The 14,520-nt window shown below is 49.1% G+C and overlaps 1 protein-coding gene across 3 annotated transcripts in view; it reads right to left on the bottom strand.

Annotated features, from left to right (window-relative positions):
- Ptpre (protein tyrosine phosphatase receptor type E) overlaps positions 1-14,520 on the bottom strand; it is a 134,832-nt gene that overhangs the window by 66,211 nt on the left and 54,101 nt on the right. The window lies entirely within an intron of this gene.

The raw sequence follows: 14,520 nt of genomic DNA, 5'->3' as shown, positions 1-14,520 counted from the left end.
AGTGTACCAAGAACGGTGTCATTGGCCACAGGCTCGGGCTGTGCAGCAGATCTCTGGGACCTGTTCATCTTGAATAACTGAAACTTTATCCCCACTGACTGACAACTCGGGCTTCCCCTCCCCGGACTGAGGGAACAATGCTATTTCAGGCATGATGCTGCCTCCAAGAGATAACGTCTCATATCAGAATTATCTTTTTTCTTCTGCAGCACTTCCTAAAATACATAGGGAAGTGCATTCTCAAGTTTTACTCTCTATTCTGTTATCTGAAAATCTGAAGCTCCTGCCACTGCCTCCCGTAGCGAAGCTCTTTCTCTTGTGACGGACATTTTTATGTAGTTTCTTTATTTCAGTTGGTATGGGAAGAACTGTAGCCCTGGGACCATGGCAGCTTCTCCAGGAAAGTGTGCCTCCCCAGGATGGGTGGTGTGTGCACTAGCAGTGTGTGCGGAGCCCCAACACAACTTCCAGCCTTCAGAGGGGACAGGGGCGTGCACCAAAGCCGTACACCATGCTGGCAGAACGGTTGGCTGCAGTGTTGTACTTTTTCCCTTTTTTTTTTAAAAAAAAAAAACTATTAAAATTCCTGTGAACAACCCAGGCATTCACTTTACTTTAATCGAGAATTTAATTTGAATCATTGTTTGCTGAGTGCTTTTTATATGCCATGGAGCGTGTTAGATATTTGTTAGACTTCCATATCTTTAATCCACTGTTATTTCTGCCTCCAACAAAGGAAAAATAACTCCAGACAGAAATGGACAGGCTGCCTGAGACGGCAGCACAGGTCCGCATTGGTGCTAGAGATTCATTCTGCATGTCAGGGACAAGGACCTGGCTTCAGACAGCTGGAGGAGCAGCAGCCCCGCAGGAACACCCCTGGTACTTCATCACCGCTTCCCAACCTCGGCCATGCGTTCCTCGGTGGCTGAGATGACCACATTTATTGCCTGTAGATCCATTTATTTTTCGAAAATTCCCCTTCCCACTCGTTCTCTGCTGATAAGGAATTTCTGAAACAATCACTGGAACCATCTCAGTGCAAACAGCCAAGGCCACTGACTGCGAGAGAACTTGAGATCTCCTTTATTCCCGAAGGGGGCCATTATTTCCACCCGTTGCCATGGCGATGCTGCTGCACGCAGGCTGTGTGCTCTACCGCGCGTCCCACGGCAGGCGCACCACGCTCCTAAATCAAGCCATCTCCCTCACGTGGTCCAGGTTTTTTGGAAAACAAACACCTGGCTGTATAAACTGCAATTAGTCGGACTCAGCTTCATCCCAGTGGCGAAGGGTGGGGACAGATGAATGTATGGGTGTACGCCAGTGAAACTGTGACAGACGCGGATTTAAAAAGAACACCTTAATACATTAATTTGTTCACCTCAGCAAATGACTTTAGGAAAGGGAGTACTTACAATCATTAATCAGTTGAGAAACTTTCAAAAACCAGAAGTCATTTATCTAGAAATGAGGAACAGGGTGTTTCTGTTTGGAAATTCACGTTAATTGAGCCTTTGCCATATTCCTCTTGAATGAGGGTGCTTTGTTGCCCCATTTGTACACCTCCTATCTTGTTTTTTTTTTTTTTTAATTTTTTAGTTGTTGTTGGCCCTTTGTTTTTTTCATTTACTGATATGTGGTGCTGAGAATCAAACCCAGGGCCTCACACACGTGAGGCAAGTGCTCCACCACTGCACCCCAGTCCAGCCCTCCTATGTTGTTTTGATTTGCAGCTGCTGCACACCCACTCACACTTACACATCGCATGTGTGACGTATGGCTTTTATTAATTCCTGAGGTCTAGAATCTGTGACCTCTACCATGAAAATATGCAGACTGTTCATGTGATTCCTGTCTTCGCTGACCTACCTTCCCATGGGATGGACTCTTCAAGGGCTGAGCTGGATTTCAACTTGAGGACACTGACACCCTGAGGTCCTAGCCCATGATGCTGGTGTATGGGAGTAAGCTGGACGCTGCCCAGCAGCAGCGGAGGATCAGGGGAAAGGGCCTTGAAAAAGGCAGGGGAGAGCCTCCTGTGGAGTCCTGAGTGGAACACCTTCACCTTCTCAGCTTATCTGGATGCTCAGGGCTCCAGTCCTGGGAATGCTCCTGAGATCCGCTTCCACTCCAGCAAGGGGCCTATCAAGGGGGGTGGGTAACCCGGATTGAACTTCTGCTATTTGGAAAAGACAGGTAATTACTGAAGCTGGGCTCCCAGGAAAGCATGAAATCCAAGTTTGGCACAAATTAATTAAGCTGACCTGGTCATTGTGATTGTGCAATGCACCCCGCCCCCCATTTGTGTGGCTTTGTGTCTCTCCTTCCTTCCTTCCTACTTTGCCTTCCTCTGCCATGGCACTATAAAGATTCGCCTGGCTGCAAGCTTTGAGGTTTTGTTGTTTTAGAAACACAAAAGAAACACTCTCCACATAGGAAAGAATGTTGTGGGGGCCTCAAAAATGAGGCTGCAACAGTCAATAGACACACTTCTTACAACACCCACTGTGGAAAGAAGGGAGGGTTGGGGCCTTTGCAGTAACTCGGGGCAGCCCAGAGGTGCCAGCCTGAGTTCCCGGGTGCAGAGCAGCCATGGGCCCTGTTGAGAGCTCACTGCTCTTCCTCCCTCACTGGAAGGAAGCATTGAGTTGAGCTGCCGCCGATGGGAGTGTTGGATGGCCTAGTCTTGGTGCCCTGCATCCCCTAGTGCAGGGGCACACTTTCTGAAGGAGATTCCCTGATTGGAAGCATGCTGTTAGAAATGAGGGACGTGAACAGACTATGTCAGCAGTGAGTGCGGTTCAGGAGAAACGGGGCTGCCCGGCTTCCTTCATACCTCTGCCCTTGGATGCAGCCTGCAACCAGCCCCTGCTCAGACGGGCTATTTGGTATTTGTCTTCTCTTGTAACAGGGCATGTTCTGAGACATGCAGCTGTCAGAGGGGTGTCGTCAGTCATTTAAACTGCCTCTGATGAGCACAGGTAAAGCCAGGTACGCATCTGACACTGTGCATCCTTTCAGACACTCGATCCTATCCAAACGGTCAGACGCCATTCACTGCTCCATGTCCACAGTGGGAATGACACCTGGGACGTGACATTCCCCTGGAATGAAAAGCAAATCTCGCCCATTCCTGGCAATGAGATGCTCCTGACTCAAATTTTATGAGAGAAACGAGACTCCTGCACCCAGGCTGGCCTCTCATGCAGGAGCGGGTGGGGAGATGGCTGCTGAACTCTCAGGGAGAGCTCCCTCTTTCACACCAAAGCACATTTATAAATAGAGGTCAAATCCATTTGGTTCAAGGTGGGCTTGGACATTTTTTTCCTCTGTGTGTGCGTTTGTCGAGTTAGGATCAACACGGACAGAATGCTAAATGGGGCACGCAGAGTGAGGAGGCTCCTGACAATTTTCCTTTGATACTCGGCAAATTCACCCCAGTGCTGACTAGAGGTGTCCCATTATCCCTTCCAGAAGAATTAATCAAATGTTGCAGCATCACTGAAAATAGCCTTTCCCATAGGTGATTATATGATGCTACCAATGAAATCACAGCAAGTCTCGAAGACTGTCCTGTTCTAAACCCTGACATCAGGTCTGGACTGTGAGCTAAGTACCAGCTGGGTACTTCTGTACTGCTGTTCTGCATCCAGACCCTACAAATATCAGGGGCCTTGGAGAACTCACTAGAACCTTCAAAAGGAGGTCCTAGTAGGCACACAACTCATTTGCTGTCAGGCAGCCTAGTAAGGGCAGAGCTGGTGTTCAAACTTGGTTTCCTGCCTGCCCAGGCTCTGTCAAGTCCCCACTGAGCACCTCTCTTCCTGGTGGTGGCCACCATGGACTGACCACCTTGGTTCCAGAGAGAAGAGAAATGGCTCCATCCAGTTCAGGTGCTAACATCAGGTACATGGAAGTCAAACAGACCGAGGTTCCAGGGTAGTGCATCACTGCACAAACCAGCAGTGCGACCTCAGGCAGAGCACAGGGTGCACCAGAGGCAAGAGCCAGAGGCAGCCGTTAGGGTGGCTCTGATTCCAGGAGAGAAGGTGACCAAATGCACCTGGAGCCAGAGAGCTCTTGTTATCACCTCCCTGCATCAGGCTGCCAAGGTCCACCGTTAACTTCCAAATCCTGGCAAAACAGGCAACTTGGGTGTCTGATGAAAACCGTAGGAAGTTAGGTGGAAGAAATCTGAATGTGCAAAACACATCACTCTTGACGCAAGTGGCCCAGGTTCGTGGTACAGGAACTCGAAATTGACCTCCTTGTTACCATATGTGTCATCATCTCCCTGGAATTTCCAGCAGGTCAGCTTGGGCAGCCTCCTGTACTGGAAAGAATCATGCTGCATGAGTCTCTCCACCTCAGGGTTCCCCCACCTGCAGAAGACACCCTCATCACCAGACTGTGCACCTGCCCTGCAGCTTGGATTTCCTTGACTCTGCTCCCCACGCTGGTGGCATCTCAGGAGCTCCTGGTGAGGATGCTCCAGTGGGAGTACTCCAGGCCCCTCCCAGCTGTCACCACTTCTGGGTGTGTTTAGCAAGAGGCCAAGCACTCCAGGGACTCCAGGGAAATGGATGGGGAAAACCAGATGGCACGTGTCCTTGATGTTGAGTGGCAGGGCGTCCTTCCAGTTCCCACACCATCCTCAGGACCCAGGACCTGGGAGGGGGACTTTGGGTTTTCCTCCTCAGAAGAATGTCCATTGACCACTGGCACCTCCTGCTTCTTAGCAAGACAGAGCCCTCTCTAGCTAGTTGCTGTCCCTGTGTCCTGATGGAAGAAGGCTCATGGCGTGGTGCTGAGGGCAGATCCACTCTTCCTGGTGTATAAAACTTACAGTTGGTATCAACACCTCATCTTAGAATAGGTCTTTCAGTGACCGATTCAGAAACATGTCAAGACGAGGAGGCTCGGAGGAGGAGCTTTGATCAGCTGCCACATTCATTTAGCTCAGAAGTCCTGGGTGGCGTGACATTGGGAGGAGAAGTGCCATCAGAAACCCAGACTGAACCAAAAGAGCAGACCCGGGGCTCTTCCCTGAGCTCAGAGGGAGTGATTCCGAAGTACCACATGCCCCTTGCACATCGGCTACATGGCCACACAGTGCAACAAGATAAACTCGGCCACGTCCATGGCACCAGTCTGGTGTTGTGCAGAGAAAACTGCTGAAGATTGTCTGCCACGCTTGCGAGTGTGAGCTGGCTTCATGTATGTATTTATGCCTTGCTTCAAAAAGGATATAAAGCATTGTGAGGAAGACTCCTTGTACCCATTTGTGCCACTGAAGTTTGCTGGTGTCACTCTTGTGACAGCGTGTGTGGGAGGAGCAGGGACCAGAGCCTCGTCCTGGAGGTCTGTGTTCTCACAGGGAGAAGATGAACAAACATGGCGGGTCCAAAGAGTGACACAGGCTTCCATGACAACGTAGAGAGTAAGACAGGGTTGCAGAAAAAGCCCAGGACCAGGCATTGCGTAGAGGGCATCAGGGAGAGAGGGCAGGGAGAACTTTCCAGAAACTGCTAAGCAATTGGGGCCACTGGCATGCTAGCTGCAAAAGAATCATGCTCTTGGGGAAAAGAAGGCACTTCCTGTCCTGGGTGGACACACCAGTGCTCTGGCCACCAGTTGGCACAGCCAGGGCCAGCTTCAGGGAGTCAGAGTGGTCCCTCAGCCTTACTCAGAAGAGGCCCAGGCTTGGGGCTGCCTTAAAATTCATCTTAATACTTTCATTTTTGAATTTACATTTTACAAATGAAAACAGGGCAATAGCACACTTGCCAGAGGCTTGGAGCCTCAACTTACGCCTGGTCCACTTTCTGCCCCCACCTCCAGGCTGTCTGCTCTCCAGCCCCACGAGTAAGGCCCATGTTTCTCTCTTCCTGTAGAGGCCTGAGCCGAGGTTGGAGGCTGGGGGCTGAATGAACACTGCTTCTACCCACCGGGTACAAGGTTGAAGGGCACCAGGTGCTTGAAGGGCACCAGGTGCTTGAAGGAATGAGACGTTCAATAGGAAGTTAAGACAAAACAAAAACCACTATGACAGGCCCAGAGAGAACACAGAAGAAAAGAGGAAGCTTTTTCTGCCTTTGAGCCGGTGACCCTACGTTTCATGCAGCCGGCCCTGTTTTTGTGAAGTGCTGCCCCAGGCGCTGTGGAGACACAATCCCCAGCCCCCATGCCAGGCCTCTGGGTCACTCATTACTTCATCAAGTTCCTGGGTCCCCCCTGTCTGCTAGGTGCTGGCAGGCCCTGGGGGGCAAAGACAATGAGCTCATTCGCTGGTCTCCATGATCTGAGACCCTGGTCCCCACCCCCGTCACAGTCAGGCATGGGGTCCAAATCAGCTGTTCACTGTCTCTTGGCAATGATCCAGCCAAGCGTGAGCTTCAGGTTCTATGTCACACACTAGAGAAACTATGGAGAAAGCAGAAAACATGCATTTTGTGCAGCTGAACAGACACTTCTGGATCATCAGGCCATTTCCAAGTTGACCTTTTTCTTCCCAAGATCAGTATTTCATCCTCGTGTAGTCATGTCCTGAAGCAAACCATTTGCTGTGGATTTAACAGGCTTAGACGAGCCACACCGGGGTCGCTAGACCCCTGGACATGATTCTCTTGTCTTTCACAGAATGCGGATTAGGAATTTCAGCGATTCTCCTCCTCTGTCCTCTGCTTATTTCCAACCAGGCCCCTAGGTTCTGTGGCTGGAGCAATTAACATTTTCCCAAATGGAGCCATATGTATAGCAGGCACATTTATAATACATGTCACAGCACAGCTGAAATAAAACGATTACTTTCTTTTTTAATCTTTAAGGCAAAGTTCAGGAAAGTGTCAACATGTTCTGGTGAAACATGAAGATTCCTGGGTGCATCATCAGTGTCACTGCCTGAGGGGCTACTCTGCTTTCTGGTCGGGTAAGAGGTCTTGAAGCTTTTTACATGATGTTTGGATATCTGATGAGGCGTTTGCATTTCTGGTCCAGCACTGGGTTTCTGATGGGGGCACATCTCCATGGGGAGGGATGGAGGTTGCTGCTTCAGGCCTGCCGCTGGGCCCTCAGGTCCTGGGTGCTTCCTGGGCTCCACCAGGCCTGGGCGTCTCCTCTTCATGGACGCTGCACAACAGCAAGCCCTGCATCCAGGCCAAGATCCGGGGTTGAGAGCAGAGCCGCTCGGGGTGGGGCTGCACCTCGAAGCTCTTACCCAGCATGCCCTGGGTTCAGTCTCTTGGACACTCAGGGGTGCACTGTCTCAAAAGCAACCCCAGTTGCTGCCTGTGGTGCATTTCAGAGTTCCCACCTCCAGCATGGACCATTTTTTTGCAGATTAGTTTTGCTGTTTCCTCCTGGGCCCCACCTTGAGCAGGCAATTCCCGAGCCTTGCAGAAGAGACTCCAGGTGCTGCCTGGGAGGCTGAGGAGACCAATGCCCAAGAAGAAGGCGACTGATGACAGCCACACGCAGTGAGCCCAGTGATCCAAGCTCTTCCCGGGCTGCCCGTCCTCTGTGTCTCCAGATATTACTGTTCCACCAATGGCCACCATCCTTGTCCTCTTACTGCGTTTTCCTTCCTTGTCTCTCCTCTGATCGTACCTTTCCTGCCACCTCTGGACACTCTTTGGTGGCTGTGCTTGTCATTCTTGTGGACAGCAAGTTCCTGGGTATCAGCTTGTAAAATCCGATGCTGGGGACCTCACGATGCTGGGGGTCAGGAGGGAGCAGTGACAGCTTGTCTGGCGGGCTCCCGGCCGGGTGCTCAGCTCATCCTGAGAGAGCAGCATCCAGGCAACAGAGAAGCCGCTAAGCCCCAGCTTCGCAGTCAGAGGCCACTTGGAGTAAACACAGTGGACAGGAAGGAAGCCCCACACACGCACCAGAGAAGGATGACATTGCTGGGCTTCCCATCAGGGACACCTACCACACGGTTTCCCAAATGCATGAAGTTTGTAGAAACCCCTTGAAAAAGTTTTTAGAAAAATTACACAACTTTTGAAAACATTGCTATAGCAAGAAGTGTTTTTGGTGTTTAGCAACATATCTCTTTGAAGAACATCTTGGTCATGTGATTACCATTTCCTAAGGGCCGGAGGCCCTCTCTTAAGGGATATTACTCTGTCTCTTTGTTTCCAACTCTGAGTACCATGTTACCCAGTTTATATAAAAAATAATGTTTTAAAGGAAACATGACTTAATTCTCATCTCAACAGGAGGAAAACACACAGCCATGGGCAGTGAATCACTCATTAAAAATTAAATCAATCCGCCCACAACAGGAAACAGCAAGACAGAATGTCAGAGCTGGCTTCAGATTGGAAGGAAGCCAAAGCAGGTTTGGAAAACAGTGATTCCTCTGAATGTGATCTGGCTCCAGGGTGTGTGTTCAGCCATCTCAGCCAGGCATTTGCCATTTGGACTTCTTCAGAGAACTCCCCCAAGAGGGTCGTAGCACGGCTGGTGGGTCTATGGCTTCTAAGCAGATTATTGTCCTTTGCAGTGAACCACACCTGCAAGTCAAATAAACCATCATGCAGCTCCCAGAACCCTTTGCTAAAATGGGCTTTGAACGGTGAAGAAACCATATTTTTAAAATATATTAACTACTGTTTCTGCCTAAGCCTTAAAACCAAAGCCCATGGATGCTCAGCATTTTCTTCCTGCACATAAGCAACATTATGGGGGGAAAATTACTGTTTTACAAATAAAAATTTTCCATTAATAAAACCCTCCATCATATGTCCTTGCTTCTTGTGGAGGGCAGTGGAAGAGAACACAAATGAGGGAGAAGGGCAGAGAAAGGACCTCAGGACAGCTGCTCTCTTGTCAAAGCAAAAATTATCGGCACCATTCATCATGATGTGCAGCCTCGTCCCGGAAGGGAAGGGGGGACACACTGGCCAGTCGTCAGGGATGCTTGGCAGTGATGGCTTCCTGGGGATTTCTGGGTAACTCCAAATCCAGATAAGCACTGCCCTATGTTGTATAACCCGGTGTCTTGAAGGACCTTTAAAAATTCTCACTCAGCCTTTTATTTTTAGACAAAGAAGTCTGACTCAGAGTGATGAGGTGACTAAGTCATTCAGATTTCTAGAATGAAACTGCTTCTGTGCACTAGGTTCCTGTGCAGAACCCCCATTTATACTCACCAGAGGAGGCCTCAGCTGCCAGCCTACCAACCGGACTTGCTGAAATCAGGACTATGAGCTAGCACTTCATTTTTCAAGACTTTGCACAACTCTGAGCCCACAGGAGACACCTGATAAGCGCTCGGTGAGGAGCGCACGAGCCACCAACTACCGCGAGCGGAAACCTGGCAAATGTGTGGAAGGAGATTAGAAAACTGAGTCTGGTCAGCAGATAACATGCGGAAGCAGTTGGAAACCCTGGCCAAGATCAACTCCAATGATCATGAAGTTGTTCCAAAATACAGTTATCTCCTCCCAAACAGTCTGCCCAACCCACAGGATGTGTTCTTGTTTGTTAATGCTCTCGACTGCTCGCACCACTGAAAAACCACCCTTCTCTCAATGGCAGAGCTTTCCTCTGGCAGGTCTGAACTTCACCTTGGCCGTCATGAGAGGAGTGACTGGCGTTCCAGCTTGGGAGGAACGTGGCTGGAGGTGGAGGGGACCTTCTGGTGGTTTTTAATGGATTCCAAACAGCTCTGCCAAGATTGATCTGGTATCACAAACAGTGCACGTGTCATCACGACCACGGGAAAGAGAGCCAGCGCGGTACCAGGTGTTGCTGACCACTGTCCTTTCTCAGGGTCCTGGCAACTCGCTCTTCAGCCTGCGGTCTCTGCTGGCTCATCTTGGAGGCAGAGGTGATGAATCACACCTGGGCTTCCTCCAGGGATTTATGAAGCCCACATGAGATAAGGAATCTGAGCAGCTTTGTCAATAGTCCTACATGCGTGTGTCCTGTCTAAATTCAATGCATGTTTTAAGCACAAGCATTTAAGTTATCTGGGAAAACAGGAAATAGACCAAACCCTCTTTTTCTGAATAATAATTTCCACCATTGTGATGTTTCCTAAAAATTCAGTTTTCATCAGCAACATGGGAAGGTGATAGCTTTAAAACACACACACACACACACACACACGCACGCGTCTCATTTGAACATGAAATTTACACCATTTCTGACAGTGAATCAGTCTTGGTAAACTTGTTTGAATCAGTTAAATACCATTGAGATATTTTTAAACATTGTTAGAATTCAATCAGCTCTCAACACGAATCCAGTTTTTGTGTTTTGCTTGAGCTTTCCTCTATTCACTGAGGAGAAAAGCTGTCCCAAGAATCCACCATGTGACTCCTTTTTGTTCAGCAATTCCATAAGGATCTTTTTTTTTTCCTTTCTAACTTTTAAAAAATACTTTAATACAAACTCTGCATCATAATAAGCAGCTTTGAAAAGTCATTTGGATTGGCAGATTAGATGTTGCTTGATGTCCCAATTCACGTGGGCGCCCAGGGGACAGAGCTGCTGGCGACAATGAGTTCCTGTGTTGGGAGCATTGGTCCCTGCCCTTGCACCTGGCACCTGACATTGGTCCTGATGCAGTGGCCTGCTGGGCTTGAGAACTCTACCTGTAACTCTCGCACCCCAAAGGGCTTATGAACGTCTGGCCTCCTGGCCCCCAAAGTGGAGGATGCCACCTTTCAGGAAGAAGGTCCATGTCTGTGGCCACCAGGGCCATCTGTTTCCACATTGTGAGCTCACAGACAGGAAAACCGCACACTGCCCGCCCGCCTGGCCTGGTGCAGCCAGGACAGGTCCTGGAAGTGCTACATGCTGCCTGGCCTCAGTCATCTCCTATTTCTCAGTGCACCACTGTCAATTTAAAATGCTGCTTCACAAATTCAGCTGGGAGGGAAAATCAACAAGGCAGTTTTGAATATAAATATAGGAAAGGTCCAGCTTTCTATGGGTGGGATTTCCACAGGTTGTCCAGCCAGCCGAGGGCCTCTGCAATTGTTAGGTTTGTTTTTCTAGAGAGGTGACTTAACCTTTGACTCCTGGCTGTCTGACAATCCAGCAGGCCCAAGCAGACAGTTCCTCCTGCCATCCCCCGTGCACGCCTGGCTGAACTATGGTGGATTAGAAATGGCTTCCTGAAACATAAACCCCAGATTTCCTGCCCAAGTTGGGCAAAGTCAGCTGAAGTGATTGCCAAAGGTTCATTTAATGAAGGCTTCTTGATGTTAGTCTTCAACCGAATTTTTGGATACCTTAGAAATTATAAGCAAGCATGATATAAATTCAGAGTAACCGGAAAATCCCCCTTTACCTCCTGTCCTGCTCGGGTGACGCTGGGGAGACATCCTGGCCTTGGCGAATCCATGTTTCCTTGTCCACTCAAAAGGATTTCTAGAAGAATCCCAGCTCTGAACTGGGTCTGCTGCGCAGGCAGTGAGCAGGCTGGCTTATAAGGGGAGTCTGTTCCCATTTCCTCCAAGTGGAAACTGCGCTTGAGCACCAGGCCTTCCCTCTATGACCAATGATTCCCTGCTGGAGGCACTTCTTGAAAGAATGTGGAATCTTTCCCAGGGGGTGGAAACAGAGCCGCATGCGGGACTTATCTGCAGGTCACCTCATTTCCTGAGGCATTCTTTCCCCTGCCACCTCTTCCGGGAGTAGTCATTGGGAGAACCTTCCCACTGTGGGAAGAAGCACAGTCGCTCCGAATGGGTGCCCCTGGGCTCCATGGCACCAACAGAGGGGCACGCCATCCCTCTTCCTATGACCTGCAGCAGCTCTCTCGCTCCTGTGACCTGAAGGCCAGCCCAGGGCACATGCCTCCTGTCCTGCCACCTGAAGCCCATCTCCCCAGCTGCACAGCCAGACAGCCAGCTAGCCTGCTCACCGGCCCCGTCAGAATCATACTAGGCCCAGGAGCTTAATTTTAAAAACTACAGATTCTTTTTTTTCCTGTCGTGGTAACCATTCACACCCACACCAAGAAAGAAAAATGACCGGGCAGGTACCAAAAGTGACAGAGGAGGAAGCACAGCGCACCACTGAAGGGCGGCTGGTGGGTGACCGTCCTACTAAACTTCAAAATAAAAATCCACGGCGGCCTAATAGTTGTGCTTTAATTTAGTTGTTTTTTTGTTCCTTTGGTATTTCCATGAACCACAGTGGAACAGTCAACTTACAATATCATTTAATTTTACCTACAGGTAGATACCCCTAGGTTTAAAAATATAAGACCTTAAAGAGTTTGCAGGAAATATTTAACTTCAATTGTGTGTCTTCCATAAATTATTAGTTCTTAAATTCCGTTGCATGAAATACTGAGCCACGGAAACCCCCAGGGATGTGAGCACACTCCGGTTGAAAGAAACTCAGTCCACTTGAAACCCAATGTGAGCAGTTGACAGTGGCACTTCTACAAGCACATGGTTACATGCAAGGAAAAGAAGCTTGAGAATGGGGGCGTGGCTAAAGACTCCTAATTCGACTCAACAAGGAAAAAATCTGATTCATTTTTTGAAAGTCAAATATTAATTTGGGTTTTTAATGAAAAAATCAGGGATTATTTCTATAAAGGGAACTCTGATATCCACAAAAGGGAGGACACATACACAACAGCCCAGTTAAATGCCTCCTTTAAAAGTTAAAAACAGTTGTCTTAATTCTGTGATGAAGTTAAGAATTAGAATAGCAGTAATAATAGTAGCTGGCATTTATTAAATGCTTACCTTGGGCCACATATTTAGATATCACAACCAGAGACTCATTCATATGGTGGCATATTCGCTCAGCAAGGGGCTACCTGGCTCCTGGTTTGTGATGTCTCCAATCACAGGAGGCTGCGCTGCCCTGCCCAACAGGGATTCTTATGTAGTTCTCACTGACTCAAAAGTAAGTCTCTAATCCCACAAGTTAGAAATATATTTCCTTCTATTAATTGATATTCTGAGGCTCAGGGAAGTCTAAAATGGTTAGCAATGGAAATGCAACAGGTTAAAAGACCAGCCAGATTTTCCTCCCAGCAGCCCAGTAACTGGTTCCAGATGGGGCAGCATGAGGTACAGTGGGCAGGAGGCCCATACTTCAAATATCTGCTCCTCATGCCAAAGACAAAGATTCCTGAAATTGGAAGCAATGTAAATCCAGGAACTCAGCAGTTCCCTAAGCAGAACTGAAATAGTGGCCACGGATTGGGCCAGGAGGAAAGGAGGTGCTGCCCAGAGCTGCTCTGCTACCACGCATCCTGGGTAGAGACCAGGAGGCACTGGAGCCAGCTCCTGGACATAGGCCTGGGCAGGGCCCCAACTTCTAAACTTCTAGCCGGGGTTGAGACAGTGCTGGGGAGAAGGGGACCTGAGCAAGCACCTGTCACAGGATCTCTCCACTGGAGAGCTGCTGACTCACTACCCAGCAGTGGGTCCTCTGGCCAAGAGGCTGGAACTCCTAGAACCGGCAGAAGGCAAGGCTGCAAGTGGAGGGCCAGCAAGAACCGGGAGTCGAGCAGTGCCAAGGTCTTGCTGGGAACAAGCCCAGGCCCCCTGGGCTTCAGAAGGAGATGCATTTGTGGGGTCTGACCCTCAAATATTTCATTCCAGCATGGGAGGCGCATTCTCAAAGCACTTGGAGCCACTGGTTTTGATGAGCATCATATTTAACATGTGTCCTAGCCATTACGGACAAGCCAACACCTCTGGCTGGGACTCTGAGGCAACAGGGATTGCAGACTCCGTGTAATTATGTCTCCATCCCACAAATGTTATTCCAGTAAGATCCTCCCCTTTGATCCCACCATTAACATCTACCCATGCAGAGTATGCCACTCGGAATGGATGACACCCAGTCATGGTGCAACAGGTGCCAACAATGGTAGCAAAACCAGTTTAGTAGGTAGCCCTTCTCTAACTCGATAAATTTTTCACTATATTTCACATTTCTTACTGAAGTAAGGAGAGATATCCAGGCAACCGAAACGCCTTTGGTGACACCAGGAATAACCACAAACATTCATGTCCAGATGAAATGGTGCTGTAAAGGGCCTCTGCCTATAAGAAGGGGCAGCCAGGACAAAAGAGCTGAGCCATTGGCCTTAAAATAATTCTGGGGCACAGCAAATCTCAAATAAGGTTATGCGTTTAGGAAATAAAGCTTCCCAGTGGCCAGGGTCATGGTGCTAGGGGTCGAGAGGGTTCCATGTACCTCTTGCGCACACTGTGGACATTCAGATTTCCTTCCCTGGCTTTCTGCAGGAAACGGAACGGCATTAAGTTGATTAAATAGATCACAAAACAGCTATGGTGTTTAAAGTTTTCCCTTTCTAAGGACATCAAAGCCATGGAATTTTGCTGTGGCCTGGTCCCCCAAAGGCATAGAATGTGTGACAGCGACACGGTTTTTACCAGGCGTGCAATCCAGAAAATCTCCTTTTCAGCAGTTCTCCCACAGCAGATCAATTTAAGAAGCAATTACCACCCGTGCAATTATGCACCTCCGTGTGCCCTCATAGGCGTCAAATGTGTGCCACCGAGA

This window comes from Marmota monax, unplaced genomic scaffold, assembly GCF_021218885.2.
Source record: "Marmota monax isolate L192 unplaced genomic scaffold, Marmota_monax_Labrador192_F-V1.1 WCK01_AAM20220418_F8-fsc00076, whole genome shotgun sequence".
Lineage (NCBI taxonomy): Eukaryota > Metazoa > Chordata > Mammalia > Rodentia > Sciuridae > Marmota > Marmota monax.
Note: the sequence above shows the minus strand (reverse complement) of the source record. Positions and strands in the feature narration are given on the sequence as shown.